The following is a 15,845-nucleotide window of genomic DNA, read 5'->3' as shown; positions in this document are numbered from 1 at the left end:
GGGGCTCGTCCTCAAAGTTTTTTTTTGGTTAGAATTCGGAAGGTCCAGCTTCTATTGAAAAAAAAGGTATTGTTTGTAAATTTTTCGCTAGCGCCTGTGTATGTGTAGGCGGAGCGTATTTGACTAGGCTACTATTCGATTCACCTGCGTGTGGCTTGCCGTTCTGGCGCTAGCAAACAGGTGTTTGTTGGGAAATGTGCGCGAGAGTTTTCGGTGTCTTTAAATCGGTGGATTTTCTTCATCATAGGGTTCAATTGAAGAGAAAGTAAGTGGAACCCAAAATAGACCATTAGATATGGTAAGTGTATTGATTTCTCTTAATATTTCCCATTGTAAAAACGTTTGTTTCTTTTGATAGGCTAGCTTTGGCAGGATTTTGATGGGTATGTTTACTCTGGTACTCTGCTCGGTTAGCTAGGATTGCTGAAAGAAAGGTAATTTGTCAGCGAACTCTGTATTTTGTTGCACAAATAGTGAGGTTCCCCAGTAGGTTTAGCAACGCATCGCGTTGATCTTTTTTTATTTTAGTTTGTTGTTTTTGTGCTGACGCTGAGTTGAGAGCACTGCCGCGATTGTATGTCTCACTGGTTTGTCCGTGAGTTTATACATCTGACGGTATTTGAGTGCTTAAAGATACTCGACTCTTGGTGGAGGCATGAAGACTAGGGTTGAGTTATTTTAGGGGAGAGGAGAGAGAGAGTAGAGGGGAATAGTCACTTTTTGGTGCTTGTAAGTCAGAGTGAACGACTACGAGTTCTGCTGAATAGAATAGAGAATGGCTACTGAGTTAGACTTATTTTTTGAATCTCCTAGTGAGGAATTCTTTGACCAATTAACGAAAGAACAGTTATCGGAGGTGGCCGCTAAGTATGATATCTGCTTAACCACCAAAGAAAAAAAGTTAAAAGAGTCTGTTGCACTAATTGTTAAAGCCACTCTAGTTAAGTTAGAGGTTTTTGATCCTGATAAGCCTGTTGATTCTGATGAAGATGATGATAGCGCTGCACAAACTTCAGTTATTGCTTCCAAGTTCTCTTTTGAGCAACAAAAAGAACTAATGCTTTTAGAGTTAGAAAAGGCGAAAATGAATCGTGAAATTGAAATTCGTAAATTGGAGGTTGAGGCTTTGCGGTTTCAGTTAATTGAGGAGGGTAAACTGGGGGACAGTGCAAGTGCTCTAACCAGATCTGTCAAAAAAGGGTTGGATGTAGCCAATAATATTAAGCTGATACCCAAATTTAGTGAAACTGATGTAGACACATTCTTTAGTTTGTTTGAGCGCTTGGCAGATGTTATGAAATGGCCAGATTCTGAACAGACTTTGATGTTACAGTGTGTGTTAACCGGTAAGGCACAAAAAGCTTACTCCTCTTTGAGTGTTCGTGATAGTCAGAATTATCATAAGGTTAAGGAGGCTGTTCTGAAGGCTTATGAGCTGGTGCCAGAAGCCTATCGGCAGAAATTTAGAAACATGCGAAAACCTGCAGAACAGACGTATTGTGAGTTTGTGAGAGATTTAAAGATCCAGTTAGATCGCTGGTGTGCTGCTTCAGGAGTAACTAGTCGGGAAAATCTTCACGAGTTGTTCCTGTTAGAACAATTTAAAAGCACTTTGTCTGAGCATGTTTCCATCTTTCTGACTGATCGTAATGTTACATCTACGGAGGAGGCTGCCATTCTTACTGATGAGTATGTACTCACTCATAAATGTGAAGTCAAGGAAAGTAGGTTCAAGTTCAGTGAAAGTCCAACAGAGAATGTAACTGTCCATCATGCCTGGGCTGATAATAGTAAGAGTGAGAGGAGTTTTAAAAGTTACGCTGATAAAAATGACCGGTGTGCTTATTGTCATTTAAAGGGACACTGGAAAAAGGATTGTTTAGCACTTAAAGGGAAACTGATGCGTGTTAAATCTGAACCCAAGCCTGCTCTTGCTGTTTCGTCTGTTCAGACAGATAATAATTCTGACTGCTGTCTTGATATTTTGCAGAATCTGGAGAAACCAGCGGTACGTTGCAATGTTGGAGATGTTGGATATTCTCCCTTTATTACAGAAGGCTATGTGTCACTGCTTGAAAGTACTGAGAAGGTTCCTATTAAGGTTCTCCGAGACACGGGAGCATCAGAATCATTCATTTTGCAATCTGTTCTTCCTTTTACTCAGGAGTCCAATACAGGGAACAGTGTGTTGATTCGCGGTATTGGGTTGCAAACATTGTCTGTACCCCTGCATAACATGTTTCTCCAATCTGATTTAGTAAATGGAGCAGTTGTGATGGGAGTCCGTCCTTCACTACCAATGGAAGGAGTTTCAGTGATCTTGGGGAATAATCTGGCGGGTGACCGTGTGTGGCGTGATGTTCCACCTCCACCTGTGGTTGCTACTTGTCCTGCCCCATTGGGTGACAATGATATATCCCAGCAGTATCCAGAGGTATTTGTGTCTTGTGCACTCACGCGTGCAATGCGTAAACAGTCAGCCGATGCAAAACTAAGGGATGTGAAGGATTTGTTAACCTCTAAGAGAGTGGTGCCAGGTCTCCTTGCTTTGCCTTCTATTCCCCATCAGGTTTGGGTGTCTGCTCAGAAAGAGGATTCATCTCTGAACTCGCTGTTTGATGCTGCTTTGTCTCCTGATGTAGCAGAGAGTTCCGTTAATGGGTACTTCATTGAAAATGGGACACTATTGCGGAAGTGGACTTCTAACACAGAGGGAGGTTTGACGGAACCAATTATACAGGTAGTAGTGCCTGTTTCTTTGCGAAATTCTGTATTGGTTTCTGCTCATGGCGGGGTGTCTGGACATTTGGGCGTAAATAAAACCTACCAACATTTGCTGCAGTACTTTTACTGGCCTCGTATTAAGAGTGACGTAAGGCAGTATATTAAGACTTGTTCGATCTGTCAGCTGACTGGAAAACCAAATCAAACCATAAAACCTGTGCCTTTGTATCCCATACCTGTTATGGAACAGCCTTTTCAGCATCTTCTAGTGGATTGTGTTGGGCCTTTACCACCTTCAAAGTCTGGTAGCGTTTACTTATTGACCGTGATGTGTCAGAGCACTCGGTATCCTGCGGCTTTTCCTTTGCGTTCAATCACCACACGATCAGTTGTAAAAGCCTTGTCCCAGTTCATTTCTATTTTTGGAATTCCAAAAGTTGTTCAGAGTGATCAGGGGACAAACTTTACATCTAATATGTTTCAAGAAGTTCTGCGGCAGCTTGGCATTGGGCATAATAAGTCCAGTGCATACCATGCGGAAAGTCAGGGTGCCCTGGAGCGTTTCCATCAGACGTTAAAATCTTTGTTGAGGGCATATTGCACTGAGTTAAAAGGTGATTGGGAAGAAGGGTTGCCTTGGTTGTTATTGGCCACACGTGAGGTTATCCAGGAGAGTTTAGGATTTAGTCCCAATCAGTTAGTCTTTGGACATTGTGTACGAGGACCCATGGCAGTACTGAGTAAAGCTGCGCTACCGGAGGAGCCACCACAGAGTCTGATTCAGTATATACAGGGTTTTCGTCGACGTCTAGTCCTGGCTGGGGAATTGGCAAGAGAAAAGTTGAGAAAAACTCAGGGAAAGATGAAATGCTGGTTTGATCGTAAGTCCGAGGTTCGCATGTTTAGTCCAGGAGATCAGGTGTTAGCCTTATTTTCTTTACCAGATTCTCCTTTCTGTGCAAGGTTTTTAGGACCTTACACTGTGCTTAAAAAAGTGTCTGATCAAAATTATATTCTTTCTACCCCTGAGCGCAGGAAACCTACCCAGTTGTGCCATGTGAATTTATTAAAACCCTTTTACTCTCGTAATGTTGCTCCTGAAGTCGTTCCTTCCTCAGTTGCGCAAGCTAGTTTAAGTCAAAAAGGTGACGTACAACAGGATGTGAAATCACCTGATGATGTCATCTTACAACCTCGTCTAAAAGACTCTGAGACTTTGGCTAACCTAGAAGAATGGGTAAAACATTTATCTTGCAAACAACGTTTCGAGTTAAAATCTATGCTGACTGAGTTTTCTGTTCTCTTTTCAGATACTCCTTCTCGTACCCACTTGATTGAACACGATATAGATGTTGGTGATGTTAAACCTGTCCGGCAACGATTTTATCGTGTATCGTTTGACAAACGTCAGAAATTGGAGGCTGAAGTCAGTTACATGCTTGAAAACAACATAGCAAAGCCTTCCTTTTCAGATTGGGCTTCGCCTTGTTTGTTAGTGGGAAAGCCAGACGGCACTCAGCGTTTTTGCACTGACTATAGACGAGTAAATATTCTAACTAGACCTGACTCATACCCGTTGCCTAGGATGGAAGATTGTGTTGACCAAGTTGGATCAGCTACTTTTGTCAGTAAATTTGATTTGCTCAAAGGGTACTGGCAAGTGCCTTTGACCACCCGAGCACAGGATATTTCCTCTTTCATTACTCCGTTTGGACTATATTCTTACACCGTAATGAGTTTTGGTCTTAGAAATGCTCCAGCTACATTTCAGCGGCTAATGAACAGAGTGACCGCTGGTTTAGAGGGCTGTGCCGTGTACCTAGATGACATTGTTATTTATAGTGACACATGGGATCAACACCTTATCCGAATTCGTGCACTGTTTGAACGATTGTCAGATGCCAAACTAACAGTTAACCTGGCAAAGTGTGAGTTTGCCAGGGCTACTGTGACTTACCTGGGCAAGGTTGTTGGAATGGGCAAAGTGCGACCTGTACGTGCTAAAGTCATAGCGATTGACCAATTTCCTAGCCCTCAGACTAAACGTGAATTGATGAGATTTTTAGGAATGGCTGGGTATTACAGGAGTTTTTGTCCCAACTTTTCGTCTGTTGTTGCCCCGCTCACGGATTTGTTACAAGCAAAGGCTAAATTTGTGTGGACTCCAAAATGTGAAAGTGCCTTTGAGAATGTTAAACGCTTGCTCACGTCATCTCCTGTTCTGACAGCTCCTCGACTTGATAAACCATTCAAACTTCAGGTGGATGCTAGTCAGGTTGGAGCGGGAGCTGTTCTGCTGCAGGTTGATGAGAATGGTATCGATCGCCCTGTCAGCTATTTTTCACGGAAATTCAATTCATATCAGACCAACTATTCGACTATCGAGAAAGAGGCGTTAGCGTTGATCTGGTCCCTGCAGCATTTTGAGGTTTATGTGTCTTGTGGGACTATGCCCACTGTGGTGTACACCGACCATAACCCTCTTACATTTCTTCACTCTCTGCAGAATCCAAATCAGCGTCTTATTAGGTGGTCTCTTTTCTTACAGCCTTATGCTTTGGAGATTCGTCATGTGAAAGGCGTAGATAATGTCTTAGCTGACGCCTTGTCCCGTGCCCCATGTGGTGGAGAATAAGTCTTTTGACAATCATTTTTCTCTTCTCTTTTCTTTCTTTGGTTTTCTATTCCTTAATTTTGCTTTCTCCAGGCGCCGGGAGATTGCTGGTTTCGAAACCAAGAGATGCGGGGAGTTGGGAAAGTTGTAATGGTTAATGACTTGGTGTTAACTCCGGTAGGGTTGTTTTTGTTCCTCAATAAACTTATGTATGCTTTGGGGTTGGAAATTGTATAAGGTAGAGTTTCTAACGAGAATCTCTCCCTTTTTAAGGGGGGAGGTGTTACGGATTAGTTTTGTTTTGGGTTCATTCTGTTTGTCTTTTCTCTCTTTTGATAGGTTGTCAGATAAGGATCCACACCTGTCTTGAGTTTGTGGATGGATATAAGATGTCTGCCCTCTGTCTACCGGGGGCCTGAAGTTGTGCTGAGGAGCTGGACCTTCATATTGTTTTCCTCTTAACCTGTTAAGTGTCACCCCCCCTTTTTTTGAATAGACATGAAAATGCACATTCCAAACTTAAATGGTATAGGATAAGAATCCTTTGGAATATAGACATAAAATTGGTCTTGTTTTAAAGAAGACATTTGGCAGATTTTTGTAGAAGTGAAATAAATTAAGAAAGTGAAAAAGAAAAAAAGTTACAGAAGTTTGAGTTTATGAAAATGTACGATTTAAAAAATTAATTATTCATATTTTATATAAAATATATATTTTCAAAACCTGGACAACTCTTAAACTGCAAAAAAATCAAAGCCAAAAATCTGAACAAGTTGTGTTTCAAATTTTAGGTTGATATCTCAAGAAATGAGCTTTCAGTAAGATTTTGTTTGGGCGCAGTACCAAACTTTTTCACTAGGTCACAACCAGACTCCATTACTGCCCATATAAGGGCGCCTCCATTTCCATATGTGGTTTGAGTGATCTGAACCATCATTTTCACAATTTTCATACAATTTATAAAGTAGACATCCTATTCAGAAGTAGTATTGGAAGTTTGGCAGATTTTGATATGAATTAAACCTTGAATAAACACATAAAAGAACACATATGTGCGTTATAGCTCGCGGCCACATCACAAATGGTGAATCTATTATTTTTTCTTTATATTTAAAACATTTTCAGACCTTTTTTTTCTAAAATAATTGAATGCTTGCCATCTTTTGAACTCTTGGCATGAAAACAAACTGGTTTCTACCCTTCTTTCATGATTTTTCATGTTCATTGCTATTTCAAAATAAAGGTCTGAACACGCCTAGGAGTATGAAAATATTCTTGTTGCAAATTAATAAATTACGGCTCCTCTGTAATTTGTTTTGAGATTCAGTAACCAAATATGGAAACTAGAGATTGTAAGCTTTCAAATGATATATAGTTTGTCAAGATTAGTTTAGGTTTAGTATAGGTTATTACTGTTTTAAATATGTAATGGATTTGGGCCCACCGGTGGGCCCATGACATTTAAGAGGTTAAGTGTTTGTTTATTTACTGTTGAACAACTATTTTCTTTATTACTTACCCCTAGATTTAAATAAATATATTGTTAAATATATTTTTGGACTCTGAACCCTTTCTTTTGTTACTTCCTTGAGCCGGAACGTAACATGTTACATTGAATGTTTTATTTGAAGTCACCAGAATCGTGATTAATGGCTCCTTTATTTGAGCTCTTGACCCTTTACTCTTCTTTTAGTTTTTCTCTGGCTGCTTTAACTGTATTTTAATATAATACAGTTTGTTATGGTGAGAAGAAATACGATCAGATGATACTTGATGATGTCATAATCAGCAAGTGCTGTTCTGATCAAATACTGTATATGGATGGTGCGCATTAAAATTATTTAAGTGCTGTTAGTTATAACAATCTTGTGACACTACACCATGCTATCCAGCAGTGCAGAATAAGAATAAAAAAGTTTTCTGATAATTTTAATCTGCAACAGAAAGTAGTCAAACACAGACCTCAAGAATCAGCGTATGAATCTCAACAATGGTGACAAAAGAAAAACTTCATGCCGCAATGCATGCTGGGAGTCATGGATGAGATTTGTACTATGGTTGCACCCAGAATGCATTGCAGCATGAAGCTTTTCATTTTTCACCATTGTTGAGATTCATACGCTGATTCTTGAAGTCTGTTTGATACCTTAGAGCAGGGGTCGGCAACCTATTTGTCATAAAGTGCCATTTTTACATATTTTAAAAATTCATAATGGCTAACAGAAGTAGTATAGAAATTTAAATGTTTCTCATGAAATTAGTTTTAGATTTGTCATCTTTGTTTTCAGGCCTAAATTAGACTTTGAAGAACAGATTGTAGGCTACCTAGTCATTCGTGTTTTTACTGACTTCTTTCAGTTTTGTTAAAAGTGTTACACTTCCACTTGGCAACATAACTGCATCTCACTACTTTTAATGAAGACAACTGTGTGTTGAGCTTCAGAATGTAAGCTAAACTTTCAGTTTCATTTGCGCCAGTTTGCACTTCGGCTTGCTGAAGAGATGCGTGTTGCAGCAGCGCTGTCATATCTATAAACCGGGAGCCGTTATAACACTCGCATGAAATTTTTTTATTTTAACCAATTTGGGAGGAGTAAAATTTACACTTGTGACTTCAACAAGCATATATAATGCATATATGCATTTTGTTCATTTTCATCTGGAATATGTAAAAGTGTGCTCTCAATCAGAGGGCATTTGTCTCACGATTGGATAGCTTTCCAATCAGAGCAAAAACACGAAGTGATCAGGTACGCACGAACGGAGTTTCCACATGCATCGCAGTCTATGTATGGAATGTTTAATAAGGACTCTATACACTTGGTTGAAATTTATAGCATTAACTATTTACAGCGGAACGAGCTTTAAGGTGTCAGTTGGATAATTTGTTTGCGCTGATGCGCACTGGTCAGCGCGACCACTCTGACCAATGGTTTGTTACAGCTGCACGCTTTCATTGACTTGTGCAGTTTAATACTCACACTTTAATAATATTAATAACTCCTAACTTAATGAAACAAGCTGTTACTACAAGGAATTATTACATCAATATGTAGATCTGTATATAGGTGGGAGGTGACTGCGATTAACCCTCCGCGTGCCAGTGTTGGCACGCGTGCCTTAGGTTGCCGACCCTGCCTTAGAGTGTAAGGCTCTTTATGAACTGTGTTTTTAAAAATTAATTTAAAGTTAATTGCAAAATTCTTATCTTTTTAAAAATCATCTTTTATATATAACATTCATCTTTCAAATATTATTCTCTTGTTAAGCTTAATAATCGTACATGTCCATGATGATAATATTATCATCTGGGCATATTGTTCCCATGACTATTTCTGCTATTTCATATTTGTTAAAATAAACACACATTTATAGCAATCAGAGAAAACTAATACTAAAGAGTCAAGGGTCAAGAGCCCAAATAAAACTGACACTAATCACGATTCTGGTGACTTTAAATGAAACATTCAATGAATCGTCAACACCAAAACCTGTTAATTCTCAATAAGAGCTTCTGTAGAGTCAGACAGAAATAAAGATAATCTGGTTATTAATAACAAGTGAAAGCAGCATTTGAAAAATACATTGAAAAAGAGGCATGATGTGATTGGCTGTAAAAAAAAACACACCCATTAATCTTTAACCTCCTAAGAACCGAGTTTTGGTCAGAGGTGGAAAGTCCAGGGGTCAGAAAGTAACAGTCCTGCCACATTTTTATTCCACCCACAGCAAAAACTCCAGTGTTAAATGAACTTTACTGGGAGTTTATTTGGATCCAGACTCAAGAGTGTTAAAGTTAATGAGATAATTAAGTGAATAATTGAGTGATGATTGAGCATTATTGGAGACACCTGATGATAACAAGCAGAATCACTGAAGGAGAACGTCACATTTTTTAAGTCACCATTATGGCGATTAGTGTCTGCTTTAGTTGGACTCTTGACCCTTATATCATTAACTTTAGATGTTGTTAGGCTGCTGTACATGAGTTATAACAGCCAGACGAACAACAAGGAAAGCTGATGCGCTGGGGTTGGTTATGTTTTGACATAATCATCACTTGTCACAAAACTCATTAGTAGAGTTTAACCCTTTGATTACGCGGTATAACATTTTCAGAAATTTAAATATTATCCAAAAGATTTCTTAAAAGCTGTTCTATTCTAAATACTTTATGGACACACACAGACATCAAGAATCAGCCTGTGTTTCTCAACAATGGTGACAATTATATAGCATGTTGCAGTGCATTCTGGGTGCCACCAATCAAAACTCGTTCATTGCTCCCATCATGCATTGCGGTAAGAATAAATTATGATCTGAATTGTCTTAGTCATTTCCTTTTCCTAATTGAATATTCTGTTTGTCACCATTGTTGAGATTCATACACTGAATCTTGAAGTCTGTGTGTGCCTACAAGAAAGTTTTAATTTATTTATCAGAAAAACGTTTAAGATATCATTTGGTTTATTTTGAAAAATCTGGTTCTAATGTTATAGAATCACTGAGATGCTGTTATGATCATTATACATTTAAGTCAGAGAGTATGCTTTAAATGAGTTCAGTGATTCAGGTCAAATGATGATTATGTCTAAACATGATCTACAACATCTGATCTGAGCTGATCTCTTTGTTCATCCAGCCGTTAAAACAGCCAAATTAACTCTTTAGTTAAACATTTAAAGGTCACCTGCCCAACTAAAGCAAACACTGATCACCATAACGGTGACTAAAATATAGATTTTCTCTTTCAGTGATTCTGCTAGTTAACATCTGGTGTCTTCAATAATATCTCAATCATCTCTCAATTATTCACTTAATTATCTCATTAACTTTAACACTCTTGAGTCTGGATCCAAATAAATTCCCAGTAAAGTTCATTTTACACTGGAGTTTTTGCTGTGGGTGGAATAAAAATGTGGCAGGACTTTTACTTTCTGACCCCTGGACTTTCCACCTCTGCACAGAATTAAGTATTATGCTGCACACAACCAATAATGTTATGTCCACGTATGTGGACAACCAGGTCTTAGGAGGTTAAGTTTTCATGAATGAAGATTTAATTTATTTATTTGAATGTATTGCTTTATTTATTTTAGAGCATTTTATGGGATACCATATAAAATATACCTATATTTTTTTCATAAACACGAACTTCCCTCCACCCAGTGCTATTCTATCCAGAGTTACATTTTAACACACATTGTGTGTTAAACATATACACAACATGTGTCAAAATACCATCAACACATCCTGTGTGTTGTTTTTAACACATCTTTTTTTAGAGTGCAGTTGATGTGTTGCAGACCGCATGCAGGAGAAAGCAGAGGATGAGAGCCCGAAGAAGAAGGACAAGAAAATGGAGGGCTTTATATGCAAAAGTCCTAAAGGGTTTTCCAGAATTGATGACAGTTCAAGACTTCGGATTGGACAGATTGTCTATGAAGAACTGAATCTAAGAAGAACTGAAACCGTGTGGGAGCCTTCCACAATGCTAAGGGAGTTTCCAACTGTCCAAAATGATGATTTTCAAAATATAATAGTTAAATAAATTATCTTTTAATGCGGTTCACTTTATTTAAACAACTCATTTTGATTTAACATCATATTAGCATGTTTCTGGTTCAAATGTGATGTTCATGTTAAAATGACTTGAAACGGTTACTCTTTGACTTCACTTGATGTTTTCATTTGTGTTCATGTTTCAATCAAGTAACCCAATTAAACAGGACTTTCACTTCCCATCGTGCACTTCCCTTTGCCCAGGGCTGAATTGGGAGAGTAAATGTTGAAATAAAGTGTTATTTTATGCAGGTTTTTTAGCAAGATGAGCAAGTGGTGAGACTTGTTCATGTTTAAAGTTCTATTAAGTCAGTATTTAAACGTTTCTGTAACGTTAGTGGTTTTGAGGTTACCATTGTGGTGAAGTGTCGAGTATGTGCTTGGGTTGAGCACCTGCTATCTAAAAATCTAATTATATTTATTAAAAAACAACAATTATTGTAGTGCTTTAGATACAGCATGTCTGTAACATCAACACTGTTCTGGTCATCTCTCATGAGGGTCACATGATCTCAGTTAGCAGTGAGATGCTAATTTGAAACTGGTCACACTTGGTTTTCTCAGTTCTAATTCTATCAGTGTATGGAGCTTATAATATGACACAATTCAGATATAAAGACATTTCAATTAGTTAAATTTACAATGTTCAATAATAATTGAAAGAAATCAAATTCAGAACTATTTAAAATTCCACAAAATATAAAATTTTTTTAGATTACACTTGTCAATAATTCCATAACAGAGTAAAAAACTTAGTTCTCATATGATAGACATCAGGAAACAACTTCTGTTTATTACTCTGTTAATTGTTAATTTCGGATGTTATTAATTTTATCACCAACTTTTTTTTAATTAGTCAAAGTTTATGAAATGCATAATCAATAATTTACTTTGTTCCTTAGAAACCGATTAAATATGCATCAAGTTTGAAAACATAATGAGAATTTCTGCGTACTGAAATTCTCATTATGTTTTCAAACTTGATGCATATTTAATAGGTTTCTAAGGAACCAAGTAAATCTTTGACCTTGTTTAAACTCTTCTGCTATATTTGCTGCAAGTGTCATGTCTTATTTTAAAATGTTTTAATCACGTGTCAGTCAGTGTAAAAAACACCCAAACCGGTCACATCCCGATCATTATTAGTTTGTTAACTGATCTTGATTGTTGGAGAAACGGGTAAGAGCGTGGTTTACCAGTCATTTAAAACTCTTCTCAGATATGTTATGTGTGTGTTCGGGGATATTGGGGCTAGTTGTCACAGGGAAGTGGACACATGGCTGTATCTCAGTAACTATAAGGTTTAAAGTCAAATATCCAGATGTTTTTTTTTTTGTATTTAAAAAAAATTCTGCCTTCCAAGTTAAAATTCCAGCATTGTTATATCATGTAACATCTGTTCAAATCAGCAATAACAGCGATAATTTAAACGACTATTATGCCCAAGACTCGAGAAATATTTACAGAACTTTAAGTGTGACTAGTCGTGGTGTGTGTGCGCATGAAGACAGGAACTATAGATCTGTACTATTTGGTCTGATTTTTAAGATAAATGTTGTCAATTTATATGTTTAACATGATTTTGTTCCAGCTCAGTGAGTAAATTTAGTTGTAGTTAAAACTTTAAAATCTTTATCTGCTTATAAGATGTGGTTTGTAATGGATGGAATGTATTTTAGATGTTGGTGTCCAAGGTCAGGCTTTTACTTTTGCCTATATATTATATATTTATATTACCTGACAATGTTTGTTTGTTTGTTTTTATGTGTTTGTAAAATTATGTGTTTTGATAAACACTTAAACAAGGACAACAGCTAACATAAAATAAAATAAAGAGTCACACTGCTCAACTAAATAAACACTCATCACCATCTTGGTGACTAAACATTTTCAATAAAACATCAACATCTAAAACTCTGGTCAAACTGGTTTGTAATAAGAGAGATTTAATTTTCAGTTGATTCAATCTAAGGCTGTGTCTGGAAGTCAGTTATTTTGTTTCTCTTTTCTTCAGTGATTCTGCTTGTTATCATCAGGTGTCTTCAATAATCGAACAATCATCACTCAATTAATCACTTAATTATCTCATTAACTCTAACACTGCTTCAGTGTTACTTTTAACACCCTGCTGGTGGTTCCCATATGAACACAGAGCGGTGTTAATTTAGCACCGGGAAATTTACTGTGTAGGGATCTAAAGCGCATGGTCTAAAGCGCAAGACGCAAGTTCACTTAGGGCGTGTCTGAATCCACTTTTGCTAGTTTAACGAAGGGAAAAATGGTCGGCACTCCCGGTGCATGGTCTAAAAGGGTTGTTCCTATTCTCTTAATGAGTAATGGGTATGTTTTGGGCATAACGAAATACAAACCAATTAGAGTATCATCTCCCATTCCCTTTAACCCCCTGAGGTCGGATGACGCGCGGGCGCGTCAACTCAATGTTTACTAAATGTTTCTATTAATATCTCCGTGATTGTGCAGCACAAATAAACGTAATTTATAGATTCTCAGCTTCAACGTCTTTATTCTCGCGAGATCATACATGACTCACACAGAGAGCAAGAGGGAAGCAAGATGGTTGTTCACCTTGCGTGATTGGTGGGCTAGCTTGCCTGTCTGCATTTTGTGTGAAACTAACCAATAGATGCGGTTGAAATCCCTAATCCCCTCCCATCTCCTCACAGTGAGGAAAATACCAGCTGACATGGAGAGAAAAGCTTGATATGTAGTACTAAGTTATAGTTTAGTCCTTTTTTATATATATTTTAGTCCCTCTAACATTTGGTGAAGGTAGAGTCACAGACAAAACTTGTACTAAAAAACGATTTTTCAAAAATGTCACTTTAGACAATTATTATTCATTATGTACTATTTTATTCAGATATTACACAACTTTTGTGACCCTAAGACTTTGGTAAACCCATTACAAAGACCAACATAATTCGTCCACATGAGTAATGGTATGTTTCCACAAGAGATTTGAAGAATTTCAAAAATCTGACTTATATTTTTGACCTTTTAGAGCCAGGTTATCACTCTCTCTCTCTTTACACAATGCTCTAGGACAAGTGGTGAACTCATCAGTAAGAGAGCTGGGTTTTCTCTGAACATTTTGATATAAAACATATGGGATTATGTTATGTAATTGCCTTTAAAAGGTGAATTTAATAAGATATGTAAAATCGAAGGAAAAAGTGAAAAAATGCCCTTAGACCTCAGAGGATTAAAAGCCAGTTGTGCTCACCCCACGGGGGATTCGCTATTTACATGACGGAGTTTGCAAGCAGAAAAACTGAAAGCGCCTCCAGAGAAAAAAACGGATCTCCTCGTGCGCAAGGATAAAGATGTGTGTGTTAAGGCAGACATGCACTGTGCGATGTCAGCAAGGTTATGTACACGTGATGTAAAGATAGCAAAATATAACCAACATCATAAGATCATTTTTGCATTGTTCATTTGGCAGTTATAACTCAAATAAAGCCAAATCAAAATCTAATGTTAACAATTTAAGGGGTCAAGAGCCCAACTAAAGCAAACACTGATCACCATAATGGTGGCTTAAAAATAGATTTTCTCCTTAGGTGATTCTGCTTGTTAACATCAGGTGTCTTCAATACTGGTCAATCATCACTCAATGAATCACTTAATTAGCTTTTTAACTTTAACACTCTTGAGTGTTAATTTAACACTCATATTTTAACACTTCAACACTCTTGAGTCTAAACTAAGCCATATAAACTCCCAGGAGAGTTCATTTAACACTGGAGTTTTTACTGTGTTTGTGGGTAGGGGTGCGTCTCATTGTAATTTATGAATCCTTTGCTTCCTTTCCTTGCATCTTAGCAAGGAAAGCGTCATTAGTCATTAGTAATTTGATTTGATCACCATTGTGGCGATTATTGTTCCCTCTGGTTGGACACTTGGAACTGAATTTATCCTTTTGTAATTCTCTTCTCATTAAGCAGTGAGGCAAGAAGAAATTGGTAATTCTGTTTTAAAGGAAGAAAAGTAATATATGATTGTATGGATGTGTGTATATATATGAGATTTTTTATGTATGAATGAATGATGTACAACATAACTATAAATCATGTCCCTTAAAGATATATCATAATCTTGTTGCTAATACTTATGTCCTAAACTTAACTTAATACCTTGTGAAACTTTGAATTGGGTTTATATAATCCCTCTATATTAGGCAACAATTTTGCAATTTATGATATTAGAGTCACACAGAATTCAACATTCAGCCTGCGAAACACAAAAATGGTAACAGTTATATTTTATTTAAAGTAAATTATCAAGTACTCTCTACAGTTCTTTTTTAGTTACTAGAACTCTTGTGTAAGTGAACTATACTAACTAGGCATTTGTCAGTACCACATACTAAATCCAACTAATTCGATTTTATAGTGTAGGTATTGTCTTATTAAAAGTACAATGAGAGATTAATACAACTTCAATACAATAAAAATGAGCCACTGTGCTTTTGTTGTAGGTGTTGCTATGCTGATGTCAGTCAGAAGAATGGCTCCTCTTTCTGTGATCTTTCTGCTCATGATTCACGGTTAGCTTGGACACTTTAGAAACTCTCAAAGGATTTTGCGATTTGCGTACAGATTTTTTTCCAGTATCTTTGAAGCACAAGCTAAAGCTAATTTGTCCAGTATGAATTCTGTGTTTCAGGGGTTTCTAGTGGTGATTGGGGTGTGAGTTACAGTCCTTCACACATCTGTGCACTAAAAGACTCAACAGTGATAATGGCCTGCACTTATACATACCCTACTGGACATCAGATCATGAAAGTGTTCTGGACCAAAGGCTCTGTAGAGGATGAAGAACCTCCAGATCTGTCTAATGACCCTGAATACAGTCAGAGGCTTCAGTATCTGGGAGATAAACAGCAAAACTGCACTATCAGACTGAGTCATGTAACACTGAAGGA

General features: G+C 37.4%; 1 long non-coding RNA gene across 1 annotated transcript; it reads left to right on the top strand.

The window, feature by feature from the left end:
- The first annotated feature begins 12,016 nt into the window (after positions 1 to 12,016).
- On the top strand, positions 12,017 to 15,845 carry LOC143706665 (uncharacterized). Its single transcript, XR_013193012.1, has 3 exons — positions 12,017 to 12,079; positions 15,399 to 15,467; positions 15,587 to 15,845. It is a non-coding gene; the product is annotated as an uncharacterized LOC143706665 (long non-coding RNA).

This window comes from Siphateles boraxobius, unplaced genomic scaffold (genome assembly GCF_051911475.1).
Source record: "Siphateles boraxobius isolate OS27281-9 unplaced genomic scaffold, OSU_SipBor_1 111, whole genome shotgun sequence".
Lineage (NCBI taxonomy): Eukaryota > Metazoa > Chordata > Actinopteri > Cypriniformes > Leuciscidae > Siphateles > Siphateles boraxobius.
The sequence above is the reverse complement of the archived record's forward strand: the minus strand, read 5'-3'. Positions and strand labels throughout refer to the sequence as shown.